This window comes from Indicator indicator, chromosome 3 (genome assembly GCF_027791375.1).
Source record: "Indicator indicator isolate 239-I01 chromosome 3, UM_Iind_1.1, whole genome shotgun sequence".
NCBI classification, from domain to species: Eukaryota; Metazoa; Chordata; class Aves; order Piciformes; family Indicatoridae; genus Indicator; species Indicator indicator.
Window position 1 is genome coordinate 43490137 of NC_072012.1, and position 25395 is coordinate 43515531.

Here is a 25395-nt window from a genome sequence, read left to right on the forward strand (position 1 = left end):
TCTGGACTGAAATATTTTGCCTCAGATATTTCTCTAAGACTGTTGAGATAACCTTGGGTATCCAATACTTTTCAACTGCCTCCTACAAAGGTGTTTGTTACCCATATGTCCACAGTCATATTTATCTAGGTAGTTTTCTGTGACTCAGGAACCCCCCTCTCAGAGTGCCTATTATCTCTCCCTGGTCTGAAATGGGAACCTAGAAACTAGCTCAAAGTTCTGCCTACATTTTTGAGACATTTAATATTAGGTAAGGTAAATGTCAGGAAAAATAAATGGGAAAACAAACAAATGAAACAAAACAAAAAACAAACAACACAAAGAAAAAACAAACAAACAAAACAACAAACAAAAGAAAAAGAAAAAAAGGGGGGGGGGTAAGAAAGAAAAAAAATAAAGCAAAGGTGAACTTGGAAGAAAAGAAAAAAGATCAACCATGTTCCATAGAAATCAAAAGTATTTAGACTTACCAAAAAAAAAAAAAAAAAAAAAAAAAAAAAGCCAGCATACCATCATAACTGTCCTGGTTTGACCTAGAACAGAACAAATTCTGTTCAGTGCTTTTTCTTTTCAGCTAAGTCTCTTCTAAGTGACTGCACTGTTTGAAGTTTACTGTATATCTTGCAGACAGCATCTGCTTCTAGAAGTAATAACATTTGATATTTGTAGTTGCTACCAAGGAATGAAATACCAAAAGGGTCTAGCTTATACTTGCTCCTATGGAAACCAAGGGCACTGTTAAGTCTCATGTACAATGCTGGAGTGCCATAAAGGAAAAGGTCACACCTGCAGGGACAAGCAGATAGGGCAGGTGATCCTGAAATGACCAGTGAGTTACTCCATTCCATATGTATAATATTCAGTATAAAGGTGAGGGTTCATAGGGGTTAAGGTCTCTTCTTCAATGGTCAGCACCTGAGGAGCACTCTCTTCTGCCCATAGTCCCTATCTATGTGTTCCTGAAGCCAGTTCCCATCTGTTAATGAGTCCAGTCAAGGACTACCCCAGTGCCACAGCTGTCATCAGTGATGACAATGATGGTAATGCCATCAGAAGGGGTTGGCTTTGATCTTGGTTTTGTATACATTTGAACTGATTATATAATAGTTATTTTAATTAAAGATATTTTAGTTTTCTTTTCCAGTCCTTAAGTCTCTCTTTCCCTTATTCTCTTTCTCTTCTCTTTGGGGGAGGGAGAAAATTTAATAAAGAACATCAAGGAATCACAGAAATGTTCAGGTTGAAAAAAGATCCTCAGGATCACCAAGTCCAACCAATAACCTTACTCTACAAGGTTCACCCCTAAACCATATCCCCTTTACTGACTTTTAAGCACTCCAGGGTTGGTGTCTCAATCACCTCCATGACATCTGTCATTTGCCTAGTGGCTAGCCCAGCCTTAACTCTTATGATGAATATACCAGAAGAAAAAGAATAAGCAGACATAATTTAAAAGCCTAATAACTTTTGAATTTCCTATAAGCTTTCGTTAATGATCATGGTTTAAGCCATTACTGCCATTAGTTAACCTTTATCTTGATGCCAGAGATAATAAAAAAGTGAATATATCAAGTACTCACCAGCTGACTGCTGCAACTTGTAGCCAGCACACTAAAATAAACTGCCATCCATTTTGCTTTAAAGTAAGGCTGCAAAGAGTAAGAACTGAAGATAATCACACATACCCTTCAGATATGCCTGCAATATGAAGACAACTTCCAAATAAAATGGAGCAACTAAGTAAAGGGGAAAAGTTGACTAAATGTTTCACTATGTGACTAGCAGTACAACTTTTGTTATCTAAAAGGTATGGACTACCTTAGGTTAAGACACACTCAGACTTACATTACATAGACTTTAACATCCAGAGTTACAAATTTATCAGTGAAGCATCTCACAGAGACCACTCTTCCATGAGATGGGAGTTTGTGAGGTTGTAGGAGTAATTGGTTACAAGCAGTTGTCAAAATCTGTGGTCTTGTTCCAAATAAAGTTTTCATTCCTTTCAAAGAATTACAATAGAAGTACAACCTACCATTTTTTAAAATTTATTTATTCAAATACTTGCCATTGCAAGGTTGTTTGTCTTGGAGCTTGAAATAAAAGACAATTTTGCACATGATAATATTATTATGAAGGACAAGAATTTCTGGCAGTGAGCCACAAAACCTCTCTTGCTCATATGCTATTGCAAACAGCAAAATTTTCTGAGTGAACAGGTCTGAAGAAAAAAATGACATCAAAACCATGCATTGCAAGAGAAGCAGGAGCTCTTACGTGAATTTCCCAAACTTTTCTTCCAGTGCTGGAAGAAAACAAACATATGCTTCCAGTAAATAGAAGACTGTGGCTTAATTTTGTGCAACAGCTTTTCAAAAACATATTAATCCACTGACATTTTTTACATCTAGCCTATAATTTTACTTCTGCTATATGTTCAACTTCTGTTGCTACACAGAAGAATTTCTCAAAGCTATATTCAAAGCTGAGCAAGAAAAGTGATTTGAGATATGGCATAGATTCCTAACGATTTTTTTTTCTGGCCTGGCTAAGTAGAGGCTTCACCTTGAGTACTGTGGTCAGTTTCGGATCCCTCACCAGAAGAAGTTGTATTGAGTTGCTGGAGAGTGTCCAGAGAAGGACAACAAAGCTGCTGAAGGGTTTGGAGAACAAGTCTTATGAGGAGTAGCTGAAGGAACTGGGATTGTTTAATCTGGAGAAGAGGCTGAGAGAAGTCTTCACTGTTTTCTACAACTGTATGAAAGGAGGTTGTAGTGAATGGGGGTCAGTATCTTCTCCCTAGTATCAAGTCATAGAATGAGAGGAAATGACCTGCCCAGAGAGGTGGTAGAGTCACTGGCCCTGGTGGTGTTCAAGAAACTTGTAGACATGGCACTTCAGGACATGGTTTAATGGCCGTGGTGGTCTTAGGATGGTGGTTGGACTCATTTTTCTTAGAGGTCTTTTCCAACCAATATAGTTCTATGATTCTATAACATTGGGAACACTATTATTCCAATTATTTGAATTTGAATGAGATACAAGGATATTTCTACAGCACTTTGAGCACTGGATCTGCAGTGTTGTCTGCAGAGCTGCTTCAAAGAACTGTTGGTGTTGCAGGGGCACTTTAAAGACAAAGCAATGTGCTTGATCCAGTTTGTACCATAGATGGTGACAGTTTTCCTAGCATACGCAGGGAAGATGTGAAGAAGCAGCAACAAGGTGCCACATATGTGTAAGAAATGGCACTGTGTCTTTTGAAGGATAACTTAAAAGTATAAATTGTATAAATCTAAAATGCCTTGCAGCATATTTCAGTTGTTACTAGCAGAATTCTCAAAGGATGAACACAGCACACACAAAAAAATACTTGTATCCAGAAAACCAGAAAAATAAATACAAAAGTGCTATGAATAATTTGAAGGAAAAAACTGCCTTCAATTATCTATTTTCTCAAAAGAAACTCTTTCTACACTATCTCTCTTTACCGTGTAGATTAGAGATGGCAACATTTTAATCTGTTCAGTTAAAAATATACAGGTTTCCCATTAGTTCCTAACAGATTTTTTTCTTAAATAATGCCACCAATTTTAAAGTACATCAAGTGTGCTTAAGTCTTCAAATATTTCAAGCACTTTCTGTTCAGTGCTGCAGATGTAGGTCAGTGAAATCCCACAAGTGATTCATGACACACTTCCATCTGTTTCATTACTGAAATTCAAAGGGAGATGAAAAAAACAAAAAGGAAACCAAATCCAGAAATCATGTTTGTCTTTTCACAGGCAGAAGCTGACAACAGATGTTAAAAAAAAGAGTAACCAGTTGCCCCTGGCTCTCCCTAGTTCCTCCAAGTATCTCATACTATAGTAACTGTTGTCATAACAACATGGTCAGTGATGGAAAGCCAAAAACTGGCCCCTGCTGCTGAAAAAGCCATCTTGTTCTTGCCAGTTAAGGTCAGCACCATTTTTGCCTCTTGCTTTAATGAATAGATGATTCACAGCTGTTGGCTGTCCAAGATCTGATTCAAGGTAGTAACTTTAAAAAATATTCATTCCCTCTTATTCTCTAGGTCACCATTTATTTTCAATATAGAGGGCAAAACTTGAAATGCCGTCTCATTATTCAGCCTGCCTTCCCATTTTAATCAGGGTGGAATCTCTACTTGACAGTTATTCAAGCCTTTAGCTTTTAAAATTTTATGAGCAAAAATGTGAAATGATAGACTTTTATGTATATATATACATACATATATATAAAACAGGTAAACTAGCTCTTATTTCTAGAAAAAAAATAAAAGAGAACTAAAAATCCACCAAGCAACTTTCCGTATCAAGTAGAAAAAGGCATTGGTTTTCCTTCAACAACAAACCCACTTTTATTTCATTTCCACATGGAATTATTTCATTCAATTCCCACATGCCAAAAGTCATGGAAAGGAAGTGCCAAAAGGAATTTTCTTAAATTTTGACATAAGCATCAGACAAAAAAGTTGAGGCAGTTCCAGGCTCTTTCACATATCTCTATATTTAGCTCTTTCACGTATCATCTATATTTAGCTCATATCTGGAGCTAAACTACAACAGCTGATCTTTCACTCGACGACCCATCCCCAGCAGAGGAGGAGGATCAAGAAGAGAAGACCCATAGAAGATCCATGTGCTAAAATGAAAACTGATTTAACAGAAGAGCAAAACTGATACCAGTGCTAATAAAAAGTATACAGATTTTGACTAGCAAATGCACAGTGGTCACAACAAGCAGCAAAGCAGGTCTTGGGCACAGGAGAAGTAGGGGAAGCAAGGTTAGGAGGAGCCTGAACAGTAAGCTCAAACAAGAGGCCTCACTTTATCCTAAGTGCCCTTTGAAGGGCTTCCCCAACTCCCCCTCTGTAAGAAATACTTAAGAGTTTGTATACACTTTATCAGTGCCAACAGGAAGGACAGTGAGCAGGTGAAGATAATCCATCTCTGATTTACCGTAGGACATTGGACAAGTTCTACTGTGTGCTTTCATCAGACTCAATGTTTCCTAAAAGAAAATATATGAATTCATACACCCCATACATAAAGTACTTGCACAAGCACTTAACAAGGGGAGACATCAAATAGTCTCTTCATCATCTCCACCTGACCTTTCCACGTAGCTTCAGAGAGGACCAACACTTGCTGTCCAAGGCACTTGCATGTTCAGAGACTTATTAGTGACTTGCTACATTTTATCCTCTATTCCCGTGGATACACAAAGCACACCACATAAAAACCCATATCCATACATGACTCTATGAACCTATGAATTGCATATTCCCTCTATCTCCACAGAAGGCATGCTGTCTAGAGCAGGTGCGATTTGCAGAACAGAGCTCTTTTTTATTTCAGTCCCCTATTATCTAAACTAACTTCTTATAAAAGCAGGAGGATGAGATTGAAAATTGTCAGTTGTAGGTAAATTCAAGGTGGTCTGAGTCTGTAACTAAGTTGCATACAAGCCTCTTTACAAAATCTGCTGCTAAATTGCACATTGGGTCTTTCAGTATTAGTGCTTTTATCTAGCCTGCTCAGGTGTGCATATAATTTCTTTAAAATGGTCATCATGCTGTGCAAATAGATTGTAGATTATCTACAGCTAACAATAAAGTCTCTACTTAAAATGTGGACTGTGTGGTATTAAGCTGCAGAAGGAAAAGAGGGAAAGACTAAACTCTAATCTTATATTTCACTTCTACTTTATGTCCTAGATAAATTTTAATTTCAGTCATGAACTGAGTATTCACCATATCCTTTAAACTTCTTAACCCAAGCCCAGTGAAAATAAACAGATTTTTAATTAAGAAAGCTGCAAGCAACCCAATCATCTCTAGCTGGAGAAAGAAAAGCAAATGACGGTTGTGTGGGTATAATAATGTGCTGTGATCAAGGCTGAATCATAGCTAAAACCTCAAGTTGATTGTCCCATTGTGGGTTGAATCAAATGTGAAAAAATAATTTAATGCAAGCAAAACCTTTATACAGATTCCTACATGAATTACAAAAACTAAGGTAGTTGCCTTCAAAGTAAATTATATTTCAGTGCTTCCACATGTGGACTGATCTGTATCCCTGGACAGTTTATCCCACTATGACAGGAAAACTAAATCAAACTATAGAATCCTGAACAACTCACACTTTTATTGTTTTTTTTTTTTTTAGCATGCATGACTTCTATTTTGGTAATGATACAGAATTTTTGGCTTGTTATTAATTTCAGGAGTGCCATATGGGCAATATACCTGGGCCACAACATTCTAGATGTGGTGTACAAAATGAGAAAAAAAGCTGCTTCTCAAAGGCCTTGTTCCTTAAAATAAATAACAAAGAAAAGAGTAGGAATGCTGTCAGAATAGAGAAGCACATTTATTTACTTTTTTGGGTTTTCCTTATTTTACTTTATTTCTAATTAATCATGATTATATTACAGTACTCATGTTGCAACATATCTATTTGTTTATCTAGAGTGCCTCATCAGGAGGATCCAGAGGCATATATGTTGTGGAAGGAATAAATACAGCCCTGACATTTTGGAGAACAAAAATTCAGCAAATAGGGCTCTATCAAATGGATGATTAAATCTGTCCTACCTCATTTAGATTTTTCCATTATTCTTAGCAAGACCAGAATGCTCTTAAAGTGTCATCTGGATAGTTTATTCAGGTATTGAAATAGGCTGCCTGGGGAGGTAGTGGAGTCACATCCCTTGAGATGTTAAAAAAATGTATAGACATAGAATCATAGAATCAGTCAGGGTTGGAAGGGACCACAAGGATCATCTAATTCCAACCCCCCTGCCGTGGCCAGGGACACCTCACACTAGATTAGGCTGGCCAGAGCCTCATCCAGCCTGGCCTTAAACACCTCCAGGGATAGGGCCTCAACCACCTCCCTGGACAACCCATTCCAGGGTCTCGATGGCACTTTGGAGCATGGTTTAATGGCCATGGTGGTGTTAGGTCAATGGTTGGACTTGATGTTCTTGGAGGTCTTTTCCAGCCGGAATAATTCTATGGTTCTATGATTTTTATCCCAGAACATGCTGGCAAAATCTAGATGATCAAAGTGCACATGGTTCCCCTCTCTGTTAGAATGATGAATCTTTGTGAGAATGTTGACTTGAGATCTAAACATGGAGAGTCGCTCAGAAACTCTCACAGAATATGTAAGTATCTGACTCACTTATGAACACATTGTTCATTTCAACTAGAAATTGCAGGTTTAGAGCTTTGCTTCAAGCACTGTATTCACACTGATCCATATGCTAACTCTGAACAGATTGTCACATCCAGTGTTTGAAGGCTGAAACAAATTATGGGAGTGGTATTGAAGGTATTAATGTTGCCTAATGCTTTAACTCCACTTTTATGTAGCTTCTACACAAAAATCTTATCAGTGTTTATCTAACAACTATTCAGCTAAAAAAAAATATTATTTCTAATTGTTTTATTCTGGAAGCTTAATTCAGCTTATATTCTTTGACAAGCCTACACCTGAGGCATTTACACCAAGTGAGAAGAAGGAGGGCCAAAATCAGTCAGGAAGATTGCTGATGTCTTTTTAGACACCTTCCTGACAAGCTAATTAGGAAATTAATATGTCTGTACATGCCTGAATCTTTAGGTATTTTACTGTCTCTTAAAAGATAGTACAAGTGGAACTGGGATAGGATGGAATCACTAGAAAGGTTTGGACAATTTGTGAGAGGTATGGCTTCATTAAAACTCATCAAACATTTTTATAAAGATCTCCATTTTCCTCTTCATGTAACCTTTTTAGTTACTTTAAAGAGTGAAAGAATCTTTCAAACATACATAACCTATATTGCTCAAAAAAGGGTAATTCTGTTTATTTGAGAGGCTGTGAAATACACTGGGTTTTAGATAAGCTAAAATTTCCTTTGCCTTTAAATATTGTTCTGCTAAATTTCTGTCTGGAATGAGATCATTGAAATCCCAAAATCCTGTTGGGACTGAAGTAAAACATAACTGTTGGATATATGAAACATAGGTGAAACTCTCAGATCTCCAAAAAGGGCAAAATGAAATAAGTGTAAAATTTTGTCACTAGAAGACATGTTTATCTTTGGGTCAATATTTTTCAGCATCATCAGTTTCCTCAAGGAGGGCAAAAAGAGTTAGTCCAACAACATCCTAAACGGACCCCAGATGATCTGTTAAGAAACTTGAATCCATTCACTTTCATCGCTGGGGAGAGAAGTTTCCTGCTGTTCTCTCTTGCCCATTAAAGCCTGCTGGCTCCAGGATCAAATCAAGACACTTATGTCTGTATCTTTTTTAGAAGCACATTTCATCAAGTGGATATTCTAAGAATAACCATAAAGCTGTATGTTAAGAAATACAGGAAATCCATGCTTCCTGTCAGGGTAGACTCAGTTTTTGGTTTTCCTTACTTGGGACACAGTAGATTTCCAGAAGACCAACTCAGGCATCTAGGACAGACTTCAACACTGCACAGAAAATCACAGCTCTGCTCTTCCTGAAACCTTCAGTTTCTTATTCTTCCTGTATCTCCAAAAGCCTTTTCACCACTTTTGAAGCCCTGAATAAAATATGGGCAATTAAAACTCTCCAATTTTAATAAAAGAAATAGAGAGGTAACATACAGATACCACTACCAACAAAAGCATACATTAACAGGATTTTGTTCAGAAATATTTAACCTCTTCTCAGCTTCCAGGTAAAGTGACTTCAGGGGCACATGGAGAAATAGAGAGCACAACACTGAAAGCTCAAAGAAAAGCAATGGGAATTTAACCCATCCTGCGTTTAAGCACAATATTTGAGGCTTTCCGCAGCTGCAAAGCTTAGATCCAGGAAACGGAAGCTGATGGGCTCTGGCAAATCTTATCCCCATAAAATGTAGAGTGCTCACTTCACAGGAGCTGCATCTGCTGAACATCTTTCAGGAGCTTTGACAGAAGAAAAGAATGATTTTAAGCCAAATAGTTTGTAAACCTGTATTGTGAAGCATTTTGCCAGTAATAGTGGTCTGATATAACAGGGAAGTCCATGGGGCAAAAGCTGCATTGCCTGAGCCTCTCATTTTTATCTGTTTTTCTGGGGCACTAAAGGCATAAAAGTACTGCAAGGAAAGAGGAATTACTTTGTAATGAAATGTTCAACTATAGTGAAGAATATAGAAAACAATCATCCTGTCTTTCAGTGTCTCCTATGGAGTGCGTTTAACAGAGCTGCTTTGTCAGGAATTCCTTAAGGGAAAGTCTTTGCAGCACTTATTCCCAAAAGAGGAAGAGGGACTGTGGAAATACTGAAATACTTCTGAAATTATATAAGGTCTGTATATCCTCTCTTTAAAGGCACAAAGCTCAAATTGCTATGTTCCTCCTTATTTCCATGCTAAACTTATGTTTTCTGGGCAGACAGTATAAGCTTGAGTACTATTGAGCATGTGTCAGAAGATCTAAGGGCTGCTTTATTGTTTCTAAAGAAAGAATAAGAGGAGATTTTTGCTAAAATGTAGGAAATCAAATAAATTAAATGAAAATGAAAGCAAAAAGCTTCTTGTTAATGGAAGCAGATTATAAATCCCCCTATAAAAATATGATTTTTTTTTATTTTTCCTGTGGTGTGACATGGCACCAGTAACAAACGACTTAACATATAACCCATTTTACTTGCCTCGAAAATGCTACAGTCACCAGACAAAGAAAAACAGCAATTCCATGGGTTGTAATTTCAGAAATATAAAAGATACTGCTTTGAAAGACCTCAGAGCAGTAAATTTTCTCGAATTAGCTGTGATGGCTATGTAAAAGATGAGAATTGTTATATGTATATCTAACCTCAGAGAGGGCTCTTAATATGCTGTAAAGCCACAGAACTTCAGGTAAATGATCTTAAATTTTGGCTTACTGGACTGGAAATTCCAACATGGTTATGTTTCTTCCATTTATTCCACACAGTAATAGAAAGTAAACATCCCATAACGACCTGCAATTAACACCTGCTGTGATCTCTCAGATTTCACAAACCAAACAGACTTGAGCCAAGACAGTACTCAGAAGATGTAGGTGCTTTGTTACATATGGCTGGTGAGTAAGTAAGTAGCTCCACTGGAATGCTAGTCTGTCTTGGCTTTCCATGTGTACAAACAGGGGAATTGTGGTCTGATTGTCTCTAAATGCATTTAACAAAGATGTTAAGGCTGCCTGCCTTAAAAAAAAACACAAGAAAAGAAAACCCCCCAAAATATCTATCTGTCTCTATAGATAGATAGATAGATAGATAGATAGATGATAGATTAGGTAGGTAGATAGATAGATAGATAGATAGATAGATAGATAGATAGATAGATAGATAGATAGATTATATAGATAGATGATAGATAGATTAGGTAGGTAGATAGATTAGATAGATAGGTAGATAGATAGATGATAGATTAAATAGATAGATTATATAGATAGATGATAGATTAGGTAGATACATTATATAGATGATAGATTAGGTAGGTAGGTAGGTAGATAGATAGATAGATAGATAGATAGATAGATAGATAGATAGATAGATAGATAATCTCCATACATTTTAAATTGTATAAAATGGTGAAAGATGACCTAGAACTACAATGAGAGGGTTTGAAAAACAGTATTGTTTGGGAAAGTTTGTAACCTAGTAATTCCCAGAAAAGAATGAAAAAAAAAAAACACCACTTTATAACCTTCTAATTTGATCATACAAAGCTGGGAAGATGAATTTGTAATAGAAATGATCCTGTTGTCACAAATAGACTCCCACAAACCATTAGGAATTCTCTTTTAGAAACTGTAACCTATAAGAAAATGGGTTTTGTGAATCTGGGTTATCTGAGCTTGGTTGTGTTTCTCGGTATCTCACAAATTGAACTTGCAGTTACTTGGAAGCTATTTCCCTTTTCCAAGAAACTCAGAGAATGATCCAAACATGTGTTGGCCTAATTGCAGAAATTCTTTGCACCTGCTGGCTTCTCCTATTACACTGTATCAGACACAAAGCATTAACTTGAAGAAAATTGACTAGGAAGGATGACTGCTGTTGAGTAACCTGTCTCTGAGACAGAGATTCACAGTTCTTGTCCACATAGTAAAACTATGCAGTAATCAAAGGGAAAGATTTTTCCTCAGAGTTAGTTATTTTGTCCAGGGACTGATAGTTTACCAGCCACCTGTGCTTCCAAGTACTATGGGCAATCTTCTGTGATTTAAAGTAGGATGTAACTGGGAAAATGGAAAAGTTTTGAAGTAAATTAGACCATGAGGAAATGTACTACAGGTGTACTACAGTAAATGACAGAAACACAGTGTGCTTTTTATAGATGCATTCATGGTGTTACATTGATAATCAAAGAAACAAAACCTTTTTAAGCAATGCTTCTATGATTGAGATAATGAAACTTCTGGTTTGTAAAACTAAGACTTCACTGTGTTCTGCACTGAAATGCCTCCATCATTGCACATAAAACAAATGTCTGTGGAGCAGAGTTTGCAAGGTCAATTTGCAAACCCTAGAGCCAAGCTCTGACACTGCTCAGCAAGGGGCTCAGCAATAGAAACCCATCAGTAGGTGAAGATTGTAATGTACATTAGCTGAGAATCTAAAGACTAATGTTGTGAATATGTTTTCTTCACCATTACTGAGTGTAGATAAAACTAATCTCTTCCAATAAACCTGCATTAGGATGGTGTTATGCTTTATCTTTTATTTCAGGATTCAATGACAGGGATTTTGATTTAGTTTTGGGTTTGTGGTAACACAGCTGTAAAGATTTTATCCAAGGCTGGTTTACATCTGGACAGTTTAGGGAGTGGAAGACCTCTTCTAAATCGTAGTTCTACAGAAATACACTTCTGTATACTATTTACTTAAGAATTTTGTTACTTATTTTTGTCATTACTATGATTTGCATTTTAACAGTGCCTAAATTAATCAGGAATCCATTCAAATAAAACAAATCATATGCTTATGCTCACAATTTTTGGAAAGACTTTCATAGTTTTGGAGAAAAAAATAGATAAATTAGAGGCCAGCTATCATGAATGCATCTCTTCAAACAGATCTACTATAGCATGGCATTCCACATGCAAACCCTGCTTTGGCAAGTTTAGATGTGTGGTTAGAAATAATTTTATGATTTATTAAATCAAATATAATTTGATATAATATTAGGGAACAAATTTTGTTTTATCAGATTATTCAAAATAAAATAAAATAAAATTTAAAGAAGTTTTTCTCCCTTTTGTTGGCAAGTGTTAATACTCCTAGCAATGTTCTAACCCAAATATTAGAAATTACTGAAAATGTTTAAATTATTTTATTCTGTGCTATTTGTGTCTCTTGTAGTAGAAAATGTTGAAAGGTTCCAGGGAAATAGGTTTTCTAGACATTTTCAGTTGAATATTACATTCAGAGTAGGATGTATAGTAGCTTTGGGATTCATAGTGGTAAAATCACCAAGTAGCATAGAACAGAGGGATTTTTAGGAATAGATGGCAGTAAATAAAAGAGAAACATGACTCAATGATCTCCAGAGGTCCCTTCCAATGCCTAACATCCTGTGATTAGTAATAATATTTACTATGGTGTGACTGGTCACATTTCACTTCTCAATTGATACACCTCTTTGATAGTTAAAGCCTTGATTTTATAAAACGAGCCTATAATTTTCTAAGGTATTAAAACAATGTAACACATTACCAGATATACCAGAGACAGACAGACAAGACTTAATTTTCCTGAGAGGAAGCACACAATGATGTTTGAGAACAGAATGGACATTTTATTCATGATTGCCACACAGGTTCCCAAACACCAGCTAGCCTATTACCTGGGATGTGACTATTACTGTAGTTCTACTTCCCTGGTAAGGAAAAATAAACCAAGAAGTAATGCTGAGATTTAAAAGACACAGCATAGATCCCTGATTTAAGCCAATGAGGGTTATGAAAACACAACAGTTAGGGAAAGAATAACAATGAAAACAAGATCACAAAAAAATTCTCTAACCTTTGGCTGACACAAAAGTGAACTTCACATCAGACAGACTGAAACCGTGGTAAAGGTGTTTTCAAGATTTAGTCATCAGGTCTTGCTTAATCAAGGAGATGATAATCTTATCTGACTAGGCAGGAAGATCCATCAGGATCAGCAATAAAGTAATAACAACTGCAGCCATTGAAACGGTGCCTTCTATAACAAAGAAACTGAGACTTATATGGAAAGAAGATCTAAAAGAAGAAATATTTTGGCTTTCACATCTGGATGCTCAGACAATTGCTCTAGATTCTCCTTCCAGTTTACTTAGATGAAATTACACCAGGTGGAATAATAAATCTGAGACCAGAAAGCAAACCCTAAAAGATCACTGAGATTTTGATTTGTATCTGAATATGCAACATTTCTTGATTTCATGGACTTCCTGGATATTAAAAAGAGGTTATAATTCTATGACTTGGGAAATGATGGACAAGCTAACCACCAGCACACAGGGCAAAAGCACAGACAGAGTATTTTCCTTATGATGTTTCTGATTACAGACTGTTGGAGCATGTTGATTTGTCCTCTGGTCTGTCCCTGATTGCAGTGACTGCATGGTAGTGAATTAATCAATTTACAGTAGATTGTCAGGAAAAAAAAAAGCATTGTAAAAATGAATATATTATAAAAATTACATAACAATTCTTTCAGAATCTGGAGAATATAATCTAGCTAGCATGATTTTTTGCTTTATAATTTCTAGGAGGCTGAGAAATCAGATTCTAATATGACCACAAGGGATGAAAAGAGTTATGAAGCCAAAGAGCACAGCTAATTTGCCAATAAAGCAAACAAATTGTGAGAAAAAGAGGGAATGAATGTATTTTTACTGTAATGCTAAGATACTTAAAAATCTTTTCCCATCTTTACCTATAGTGTGCCTTGTTTCTAAATGTGACACCAAAACAGGAGTAACATTGCTGAAGAATGAAGACTGGGTGATGTCAGGGTGAAGTGATCCATCACATGAGTCTTAATTCTGATTAACAATTATAGTCTGCAGAGAAAATCTGTAATTGCTTACTTGATTAAGAGCTGCCATCAAGTAGGTACAAGTTCAAAATTAAATATTCTGTTTAAAAAGCAGACACTGAAAAAGACTCTGGAGTTGAATGGTTTTGTCTCAAGAGTAATCTTTCAATATGAGCGAAAGTGATTGATATAATTTTGCTAAGAATTTCACAAGTGTATTATGCTTTTTGTTTCACTTCTCTTCAGCCCCATTCTGCAAGTTCAATTCTTCACATATATTTCCAGCCTGAGTTACCTTGCAAGGAAACCACATTGTGAAATTCTCAGAGTAAGATCTGATGAAATTCAACAGAGGAAGAAATGAGGAGATGGAAGAAGAGCTAAAAATGGGAGATGCAGGGACCTCACAAGTTGACTTATGCTGTACAAAACATCAGAATAAAACTTACTTCTGCTAAATTGTAATTTAACCTGACCAGACTAGTCACTAGACTCAAATAGTGATCATAGCATGATCATTTATAAAATCGACTCACTGATTCCCAGAATGTCAAGTGTTGGAAGGGACCTCCAGAGATCATCCAGTCATCCAATTCTTCCTTATGAAATTGCATGAAGAATTGTTTATGCCTTTTATTTTTGTTTTATTGACACTTTTTTTTACTTTTTGTGGTAAAGTTTGTGTGACATTTTGAATCCAGTCAGTTACAGAATCTCAGAACATTAAGGTTTGGAAGGGACTTTCAAAGATCATCTAGTCCAACCCCCCTTCTAGAGCAGGGTCACCTAGAGTATGTCACTCATGAGTAGGAACTCATCCAGGTGGGTTTTGAATATCTCCAGAGAAGGAGACTCCACAAGACCTCTGGGCATCCTGTTCCAGGGCTCTGTCACCCTCACAGTGAAAAGGTTTCTCATTATGTTCACATGGAACCTCCTATGCTCCAGCTTGCACCCATTGCCCCTTATCCTATCATTGGACATCACTGAGAAGACCCTGGATCCATCCTCCTGACACTTGCCCTTCACATATTTATAAATATGAATGAGGTCACTCCTGAGTTTCCTCTTCTCTAAGTTCAAGAGCCCCAGCTCCCTCAGCCTTTCCTCGCAAGGAGATGTTCTACTGCCTTCATCACCTTTGTGGCTCTGCTCCAGACTCTTTCAGGCAGTTAAAAACACTTGTCAGTCTTGTCTGCTGAGTAAGTGATGACTCTCTTCATTCCTTCCTTTCAGCTATTGGATAGAGACCTCACAGTGCAGATGCTTTACAGGATCTTTTGTTCCTTCCTACATCACTTCATTGCTAAGAGGGAGGCTCTTATTCCCTATGGAATTGACTTAAGCTGACAAGTAGTGCTTACACAATTATTTACAACCTCTAACTCATAAGGCATTAACTTCAGTTTATGGTTAGTCAAGAAACCTAAAATAGTGGCTCTGTACTTGACATGTAAAACTTTACATGTTTTTGTGTTGTGTTTTCTGCTTTATTTTCATCAGATCACAAACCAGCACACATCTCTATTGTATGATTTGCTAGTGGGAAGTACTTCACAGAATCAATGAATAGAAATCTTTTATTTTTAAATTTTCACTTTGAGCTCAGAAATGCCCCGTCATCAAGTTAACATAGGAGAAGGAAACTGTAGATAGCAGCTCTGAAAAAAAAAAAGAGACATTCAGAAAAAAATACCGAAACATATAGAATTCCCTCACTTTTACTGTCAGTTACCCAAGAAAGGATTTATTTGAAAACAATTACCTTCTTCATTCTGGCTTTTAAAGAAGTCAGTATGTGAAGAGAAAAACAGATAACACATTCAAATACCTTATCTTTGCAATGTATAAAATAGATTCTTCAGGCATTCTTGTTGCCTAAGTCATGAGAAGTAAGAAATATTTTCCTTTATCAAAGGCTATTTTAATATTTCAGCTGTCCAAATATGCAATCAAAAATCCATTAAAATAAATAGATTCATTCCCATTAACTCTGATGAACTCTGAACCAGGTTCTCAGCAGTGCTCCACAAAAATGATCTGATTTCCAAATGAAATAAAGCTTCGAGGCCACTTAGTCCACATTTTCTTTGGGGTGGCAAGCACCTTGTGAACCTTAGCCAACCTCATCTGCTTTTATAGCAGTTTCACTGAACTTCAGTCCTGCTTCCTGTGTGCAAATGTAATGGAGACAAATGCTTCCTTTTCATGGTACTGCATCAGTGCTTAAATGATTGTAATTAAGCCTTAAATCTGGTATCTTTTCAAGGTTTAATATCTTTGACACAGTAACAAGATTGAGTTAAATATCCATGTGGATGCAGAAATATCAGTGTTTAAACAGATGTCAGCAATTTCTTAGGAAATGGAACTAATGTTACAGATTAGGATGACTGAAGATTTTAAAAATAGCTCTGCATCAGTAATAAAAAATGGCATGTGAGAAAAACATAGGTTGCATTAGAGCAAAAGGTACTTGAAAGTTAAATGTAAGAAACTAAAACCAGGAGCTGCACCTCAAGTTCCAAAACTCTTTTATATGCTCAGAACTGGGAGCTTATACAAGAGCAAACACTCATTTCTATTTTTTTTCCCCAGAAAGATGCAACTTTACAAAGCAGAATTTAATACTTCTACTCTATCCAGCTGCAAAGATCCCCAAACTAACCTTAGCAGGCTGTTCCTTTGTAGGAATTGCTATGTTCTTGCAATGCTAAAATATTGAAGTTCCCAGTGAGTTCACTGAGACATGGAACAGGCACAAAACAAGCATAAATCAGTGTATTTTGTCATTTTAAAAGTACTACAATCCTAGTTTCAGTTACTGGTTTTACCACAAGAAAACAGTAGAAAAGGGGACAAATGGAGCTGTCTTTTGAGGCCATTTCATCATTCTTTTAATGCTTGATTCCTTTCATTGAATCCAACTGTCAGTTTCATAGGCAGCATGCATTGAAGCATAGACATTTCCAGTTTCACTTTTCTCAGCACATGAGATAAATGGCAACAAATGCCAGTGACAAATGACAAAGCAAGTAAGTGTGCCTCATAGCCAGGCCCAGGGAACCAGATGCTTATGAGAAAACATATCCTTCACCTAGGGTGCAAATTTGTGCCCATTCTGTGATATGTCCATGATGAGCTGCAGCTGGCACATGAGTACACGTAGCAAAAAAGACAGTTCCTACCACATAATACAGGTGCACAAAAAATGTGAGGGTTACCTCTTGGGAAGTAAAAGCAAATCTTGTGAGAAATGTCCAGTGAGTCATAACTGCAAACCTGCCAGCAGGCTGTTAGGACAAACTAAGAATCTGGGGAGAGTTCTAAAGCTGTCACCGAGAGGTGAGTCTGGAATTCATGGTTTAGAGAGGCCAACTATGAGATTTGCTTTGCACAAAATTCTAACCTCTGCCCATTTCTGCATAACTGCAGACTGCAAACCTGCCAGCAGGCTGTTAGGACAAACTAAGAATCTGGGGAGAGTTCTAAAGCTGTCACCGAGAGGTGAGTCTGAAAGTCAAGGTTTAGAGAGGCCAACTATGGGATTTGCTTTGCACAAAATTCTAACCTCTGCCCATTTCTGCATAACTGCAGACTGCAAACTGTAAACCTGCCAGCAGGCTGTTAGGACAAACTAAGAATCTGGGGAGAGTTCTAAAGCTGTCACCTAGAGGTGAGTCTGAAATTCATGGTTTAGAGAGGCCAACTATGAGGTTTGCTTTGCACAAAATTCTAACCTCTGTCCATTTCATCTTTCAATATGTAGCTCAGTACTAATTTTCCAGTCTTTCAGGGAGTGTTCATTTCTTTTGAACTCAAAAAAAAAAAAAAAAAAAAAAAGGCATTAGAAGCTCAAGTATCAAACTATGAATTTCTGTGTCACTTTTTTTTTTTCATCCTAGGGAATGAAGTCTCAGTGGAAACTGCCCATCAACTCTGTACAGTCACACCACTTCTATTGTAATTATATCTGGTCCATTATTTTGGTTTTGATTAAAAGCTGTAAAAGAAACCCTGCTGGGTTTGTATGAAGAGTAATAAGTTTTCCTAACCTCTGACTCATTTCTTCTCTTGCACAAAAACATTTTGTGTGCTAAAAGCTGGCAACAAGATCTTAGTCATCCCTTGTCAGCAATTGGATTTTAAATGTTTTCTTAGCACTTGAAGTACGTGGTTAGAGACCAATTTCCCACAAACTTTAAACCCAAAATAATTCCTTGAAGCTAAGCAAATTTATAGAACTATTTGCCAAAATATCCATCAATTATTTTATAGTTATTGATAGAGTGACTGTGTCAGAAAGTCTCCTGCTTGCAGAAGAGAGCAAATAAATATATAATGGCTAATTTTTTCTGACTATGGATTGTTTCACCTTAAGCAACATATGAACTGTATTTTCATTTCTTTTTGGATAAATTGATTTAGCTATGCTGAACACCTGAAATCTTTGAATAGTTGTATAATGTAGCAACTTTAAGACTACAGACACTGCACAACTTTACTTCATTCTAAGTGAGATTTCAGCCATTATAATAATGCAGAATTTTTTACAGACTGACATCCTTATTCAGGAACTTTCAAGATATTCTTAACTTAAGACAAGTGCTTAATACTATGGACAGTTGGTTCTGTAATATTATAGAATTTAAAAAAAACCTCTAGGCAGTAATAAATACAAAGCTTATTGCAGAAGCTTACCAGAAGAGACTGGTAGGTAGTGTCTGCCTCTGTTCTACCACAGTGGCTGCACTTTGTAAAGGAGTTTTGGAGTGCAATGTTGCAAGTTCCATTAGGTAGTTTTTACCTGGTTGGAGTCAAAGAGGAAGTTGAAAAATACTTTAAAAAAATATATTCATATCTATTCTAAACTAAATAAATACATAAATAGAAGTGATGAAAATTTTAGCCTAAATTCTCCTGTTAATCCTATGTTATGCTACCCCAGTCAGTGGCTTTACATGAATATGGCTGAAAGTAAACTTCTGAAGATGAAAAGTTAAAGGTGATTTAACCTCAAAGGCACAAAATGAGTTAGGAAAGTTTGGAGATGTTGGATGCTGAACACACTATAATTTACTTGACCTGCACAGAAGGTTTTCTTGGTTGTATCATGGATGTGCACTGTTTTAATATGGAACATTACTTTATAAGAACATGGATTCTCATCTAATTAATCCTTGAATAATGAAGTGGAACTACATTGATGGTGTCTAAAGACAACACCTGCCCCACAAAAAAAGAAATGTACTGAAAAAAAATAATAGATTTTTCTTTAAAGATAAATTTGTTTGTTTTCTTTAAGATTATGAGCTTTATTCTCACTGATGGGTCCCAGACTTTCAGGTTTGCACTCCCAAAGAACTATTTTTAACTGGACATAGCTCTCATAATCTTTACTGTGAAGTTAGATCCCTTACTTGTATAGTTATTAGAATAAAGGACACTCTGAAAGAATAGATTTACTTGTTGAACATTATCAAAGAGTTTGCAGTTCTGCTTAACAGCTGCATTATGTGATTCACCAAAAAACAGAAAAATATCAGGACTCAGTATAAGAAAAGCATCTGTGATTTATGAAGTCATAAAGTATCAGCAACACAACAATTTGTAAATACTCATGTCTGTCAGGGTAGTAGCTTTACTATGAGGAATTACAATTTTCCTCTATATAATTACATTTAAAAATACTGTATGGCATTAAGGATCAAAGTAAAACCACAACATCTACCATTTAATGGAAAGAATATTCACAGAATTTAGGTAATTGCCTGTGCTGGTTTGAGGCCAGCCAGAACATCTCTTGCCCCGAAAGGGACAAAAGAATAAGACTCACACAAACGGGTTGGAGAGTGATGGAGAGTTTAAATGGAAAAGAGATTGGTGAAACTACAGAAAAACTACAAAGCATAGTGGCAAAGAATATCCCAAAGCATACAGAGTCCCTTACATAATTCCCAGAGGCTTCCAATCCTTCCCTTCTCCCACCTGAGGGTCTACCCAAAACCCCCAGGGCTCTTCCTTCCCCCCTCCCGCTGCTAGGCAAGTCTCAGGCTGGCCAGGTCTGAGACTGCCCCCCCACCCCCCTCCATTCTCCTCCTGGCATTAGGCCTAGTCAGGCCTAAGTGGCCTTGAGGATACTGCCCCACCGTTACCTGATAAGAGAGCATCTCCCACGGGGGCAGAGAGGGAAGAAAGAGGAAGAATACGACTCTGCATATGGATTTATAGGGCGCAGGATTTAAGGGTAGAAATACGCCGTTTCCTGTGTCTACCCCTATTGGGTAGGCACCTGGGACACCAGAGGTGTATCTCATGTAGCAGTGGCAAGGGGCACCCAGCTTAAACTTCCACATTGCCATGAAGAAAACCTGAGAAATCATGGGAAGAAGCGGTCTCTACAAACTCCATTATAAATCTGTAACTACTATTTTGAGAGACTCAGTAAGGATTGTTGGCAAAAGGGTTTGTGTTAAATCATAGAATCACAGAACTGAAGAGCTTGGGAAAGACCTCTGAGATGATCATATCCAACTGTGAGTGCCTAGAGCTCGCAATCCCAGGACTACTGCTAAACCACTACCACTAAACTACGTCCCTAAGCACCACATCCCCATGTGTGATAACTACCTCCAGGGATGGTGACTTCACCACCTCCCTGGGCAGCCTGTTTTCTGTGAAAATTTGTTTCCTAGTCTCTCCACCCTGAACCTCCCTTGGCACAACTCCTCTTGGCCTGTCACTTGTCGCATATGAGAAGAGACCAATCCCCACCTCGCTCCAACCTCTTTTCAGGTAGTTTTGGAGAACAATGTCATTCTTGTAGTGATGGGCCCAAAACTGAACTGAGGAAACATATAAATAACTAGTAAATTACAGATTATATACACCTGGGTACTGTTCTGTCCAAATAAGAGCCTATCAAAGGCTTCAGTGAAGTGTGAAAGTTCCTTTAAAAAAAATTGAGATACAGCATAGCATAGTAGAACACTATGTTAAGCTATGTAAACCCATTAAAATGTAGGTCAGATGGGTGTGAAAGAGTTTAACATTTGACAAGATTACATGTGCCTGGAAGATAAGCACAACAATCATTAAAGAGGTAAAAGGAAAGCCAAGGAAGCAGATATATTAAAACAGATTTATCCCAATCTTCAGGATTCACTGCTGCAATCAATGTTTGCAAATCCATGTTAGAACAGTAGAGCTCTTATCAAGGCAAAGCTAGATGGAGTCCTTATCAAGGCAAAGCTGGAGCTTTTTCCATGCCCTAAGAAACCAGGGCTTGTCATGTAAATTGCACATACGGTATCACAGTATGTCAGAGGTTGGAAAGGACCTCAAAAGATCATCAGGTCCAACCCCCTGCCAGAGCAGGATCACTTAGGGTAGTCTGCACAGGAATACATCCAGGTGGATTGGAAAGTCCCCAGAGAATGAGACTCCACAACCCCCCTGGGCAGCCTGTTCCAGTGCTCTGTCACCCTCACTGTAAAGAAGTTTCTCCTTGTGTTGAGGTGAAATCTTCTATGTTCAAGTTTGAACCCATTGTTCCTTGTCTTATTACTGTGAACCACCAAAAAGAGCCTGGCCCTCTCCACTTGACACCCACCCCTCAGATATTGATAGACATTGATCAGATCCCCTCTCATTCTTCTTTTCTCCACCCTAAATATCCCTGGGGATCTCAGTCTCTTTTCATAGGGGAGATGCTCAAGTCCCCTAAGCATCCTTGTGGCTCTCCATTGGACTCTCTCCAGCAGGTCTCTGTCTCTCTTGACTTGGGAAGCCCAAAACTGGATGAAGTATTCCAGGTGTGGTCTTACCAGGGCAGAGTAGAGGTAGAAGAACTTCCCTAGCCCTGCTGGACACACCTTTCTTGATGCATCCCAGGATCCCATTGGCTCTCTTGGCCACAAGAGCACATTGTTCCATGCAGAACTTGCTGTCCACCAGCATTCCAAGGGCTTTCTCTGTGGAGCTGCTTTCCAGCAGGGCAGCCCCTAACCTGTCCTGGTGACTCTTGTTATTCCTCCCCAGATGTAGGACCCTCCACTTGTCCTTATTGAACTTCATGGGGTTTGCCTGCACCCAGCTCTCAGCCTGTCCAGGTCATGCTGGATGACTGCACATCCTGACAGGCGTCAGCCAACACCCCCAAGTTTTGTATCATCACTAAACTTGCTGAGAGTACTCTCAATCCCCTCATACAGGTAGTTCTGAAGACCCCTTTGGCACATGGTGAGGGGTCCTTAAGTCATGCACTACTCGAGTGCTGTGTGGTGGTCTTGCTCCTGTGTTTCTTCTTGGTACAAATTCCTTCAGTATACTGTAGATAATATTTTCACAGAGCATTAGCCTGACTGATCTATAAATGCTCTTAGATACTATTTTAATAAAAGTTGACTGGATATTTTATGTGTGTTAATACTCTCATATGTGTCTGTTTGGTTTGCTACAAAACCGATTAATAATTGCATTTAGAAGCCTATAATTAGCTATATTTACATCTTGGCACCAGTGGGACAGCAGAAAATTAATGTTTATCTTTGCTTCATTGAGTTAATTTGGAAAGCATAGGAACTGAGCATGTGCTTTATGTACAGTATTTGAGATGCATTCATACAATAAACAGCTGTTCCTTTCCCCCTTTATAATGATCAGGAGGATCATATAGCCTATCTGAGGATTCACTTGGAAATGATGCAATTTCTCTGTGTTGTTAATGCCAGAAAAGACACTTTGCATAGGAGATGGGTCAAGTGCATTTCCTTCAGCAGATATAGTGCCTGGCAACTGTAGATTACATTCAGAAGTAAATGAGAGATCTGGTACATGTAATTCTAGTAGTTTAAACAATGTGTAGAGTCTCAGCTTTACCTCCATTGGAGTCATTTGGGAGAATTTGTTGTATTCTACCGAGATGACTCCTTTGTGCTTGGGGAAAGAAATATATGTATGTAAAAAAACATATATGCAAAAAAAAAAAAAAAAAAAGCAGCACTATATCACCTTGCAAAAGAAATATGAGAAGCAAAACCTGGTTTGTATTTCTCTTTTCACAATTGTAGAAGCTTTGCATGCTGAATAATTGGGGACATCGGTACAAGTTGAATAGCTTTTGGTATACTTGCAAAATCACAGATTCACAGATTGTTAGGTGTTGGAAGGGACCTTCAGAGATATTTCATCCAACCTGCCTGCCAAAGTAGGATCACCCAGGGCAGGCCACTCTGGAAGGTATCCAGGTGGTTTTTGAAAGTCTCCAGAGAAGGAGGCTACACAACCATTCTGGACAGCCTGCTCTAAATGAAAAATCTGATTTTCACTGAGGTACATCATATATCCACATCAATTGCAGGACAATGGATACTTGAGGAATCTGATGGCTTTCCTTATGAATGCCATTACAAGTAGAAGTGATCTTTCAGTTTTCATATAGGTCCATCTCTATTTCTTTTATCAGAAGAGTAGAATACCATATCTACCTGAACTACTTGAAAAGACATTGAGGAGAGGCTGGTGCTGGTTTCTTCTCACAGCTAATTAGCAATAGAACAAGAGCTAGTGGCCTCAAGCTGTAACTGGGTAGGTATAGACTGGACATTAGGAAGATTTTTTCATGGAAAGAGTGGTCAAGCATTGGAATGTGCTGCCCAGGGAGGTGGCTGAGTCACCAATCCTGGATGTGTTTGAAGGTTGTTTAGATATGGTGCTTGGGGATATGGTTTAGGGATGAACCTTGTAGAGCAGGGTTATTGGTTGGACTTGGTGATGCTGAGGGCCTTTTCTAACCTGAATGTTTCTGTGATTAGGTGATTCTGTCATCTGCAAGATCACTTTTAAATAACTTTATCTTATTAGAGAGTGACAAGAGCAAATAACAAGTCAGAACACCTAAAGAAAGCCTACAGAGAGTGAAAACTTACCTTTTTCCATGGCATCACCTTTGACTGTCTGAAGAGCAAATAACTTTGTACTTAAGGTGAATATTACAATATTTTCCTCTTGAAAAGCCTATTCACTCTGTGAATTTTGTGAGTATCCTTGGCAAAACTTTCAAGACAGTTACAAGATGTTTAAAAATTTGGCACTTGTGGTGAAATGCAGCTTGAGAAAGTTTATGTGGATGGTCTGACTGTGACTGCATTGCTCTTTGTCTGTGGAATTGTGCTCCAACTCAGGATACTTATTAGCTAAGTGCCAGTTTTGTCAAAATAATCGCTGTTATTGGCAACACTGAATCCAAAATGTGCTTGAGAGGTATCCAAATATTTAGATCTACAGATGGTACTTTGGTATTTTCATTCTAGTTAAAGATTAAGATTTGGCAGGAAAGTGTTACACAATATGGATGAGATATTAAACTTTTCAAAGTTTGCTGCATATTCAGCAGCTAATTTTCATCACAAGTCTTCTAAATATTGTCTTAAATGAGCCAAGTTCACTCATTTGTGCTCAAACATCCCCTAAAGTCAATGGAATTTCTATGCAAACATCTGATAACAGAATTTTGGCTTTAAAAGATTTTTTTGTAGCAGCTGCAAGAGTGTGAATGAAAAATCAGGGAGTCCTGGACAGTTGTTCTGTCTAGCTGATGGATTCATTGACTGATCCCTTGTGTCCTTCTCTTTGCCTACAGTGCCAGAAAAAAAAGTCCATGTTGAACTAATAACATAATCATAAGTACATGTTATGACAAAGAAAGGCATAACAAAGGAAAATAGTGCCTGGGATTATATTTTTTTTTTGTCTAGGTGGGTAAGAATTATCCAGAAAGGATAGATTAACAACTAGTGCACCAAAGCTGAACATTAGTCTTGTGAAATATATAGCATAAGAAAAAGATTGTATTTTCTTGCTTTTTAGGAGAGAAAAAAACCAAAGCAAAAACAAATAAACAAACAACAACAACAAAAAAACCCCAAGAAAACAAAAAAACAGCCCCAAACCCAGTCATTTCATTTCCATAATGCAGGAAAACAATAAGCAAATTAAGATAAATTCAATATCCAAGCTGTAAACACAAACCATTCAGACAACCAAAAGCCTGCTAGGAAAATAGAGATACACAGTAGAGTTGTGAAAGATGCAATAGTGTTTCTGGGTAGTATTTTAAAGAGAATAGAAATCAAATTCTTAAATTCTACCATGCCAGTCATTCTGAAAATATTAACCTGTTTCTAATGTTCTTGCATACCTTGGGCAAGATTTTATTTCATCAAAGAATTTTGTTTTAAGATCTTATGTATTTTTCATCAGTGTGATCTTTGGAAAACATACTCAGTGTCTTTTATTAAGTACAAAATATACATGCCTAACATCACTATCTTCATTTTCCA